Source organism: Callithrix jacchus, chromosome 7 (genome assembly GCF_049354715.1).
Source record: "Callithrix jacchus isolate 240 chromosome 7, calJac240_pri, whole genome shotgun sequence".
In the NCBI taxonomy this organism is placed as follows: Eukaryota; Metazoa; Chordata; class Mammalia; order Primates; family Cebidae; genus Callithrix; species Callithrix jacchus.
Window position 1 is genome coordinate 134,542,639 of NC_133508.1, and position 930 is coordinate 134,543,568.

General features: G+C 40.0%; 1 pseudogene; it reads right to left on the reverse strand.

The window, feature by feature from the left end:
- Positions 1–261: 261 nt before the first annotated feature.
- LOC108592760 (NADH dehydrogenase [ubiquinone] iron-sulfur protein 5 pseudogene) lies at positions 262–555 on the reverse strand (annotated as a pseudogene).
- Between the last annotated feature and the right edge of the window lie 375 nt (positions 556–930).

The window sequence follows — 930 nt, forward strand, 5'->3', positions numbered from 1 at the left end:
AACCCTTGTCTGTCTTGAAACTTGTGTCCTGTTCTCCCAAAAAGAAGTCTCTTGGACAAAAATGTTCACACTTGGCCTTATTTGAGTCATCATTTTTTAAAACCATTTTATTAAGATCTGCTTTTCAATTTTTTTTTTTTTTAAGGATGGAGCAATCTTTTATTTTTACACAATTTGGCAAGGTTGTTTTCCGTAAACCGCCTTTCCAGTGGAGAACAGAGAACATGAAAATCAGCCTCCAGACATCAGCAGCTGCTCTGCTCAGGGCTGAGGCTCCAGCTTGCCCACGTGGTGAGGTGGAGGGGCTTTATCAGCTTATCCTGCTGCTTCCTGATGGTACTCACCCATCTCATCATTTTCTGCCAAAGTAGACACTATGAAATTATCATATTCTCTCTTGCACTGTTTCTCTGCCTGGATAGCACCAACTCCATGTGTACATTCTATCCATTCTTTTTCAAGAGCAGGAATCTCGTGGGGCTGTTCAGCACTTCGGATTGTCAACCATCGATCTATGTTAAGGCCAAACCTTTACTGCACATCCAAGAAAGGCATGGCATTCCGACGCTCGTGCCCTGGTCTCTGCTTCTGGCCCCTGCTTCAGGATGACTCTACTTTTCAAATTTTTATATGACACAAATCTGAAAAGAATAGTTAACTAATATGTTACATTGCTAAATCCGTTTTAACAAAGAGCTCAACACACGGGAATAATGAACGCAAATTAGATACATGTAATATAGACAAGCGCAAAGGGGATGACTTATTTTAATCTTGGTCTCAGTAAGAACAAAAATTACAGATATTAGTTAAGCACAGACAGCATGATAATATGCTGCCCCCAAATTAATGATCACGTGCCTTATTACCCAGATGGAGGAAAACAGTTCTATTATTGAACTTTGTAACTGTCAGGTAATATCTACATGA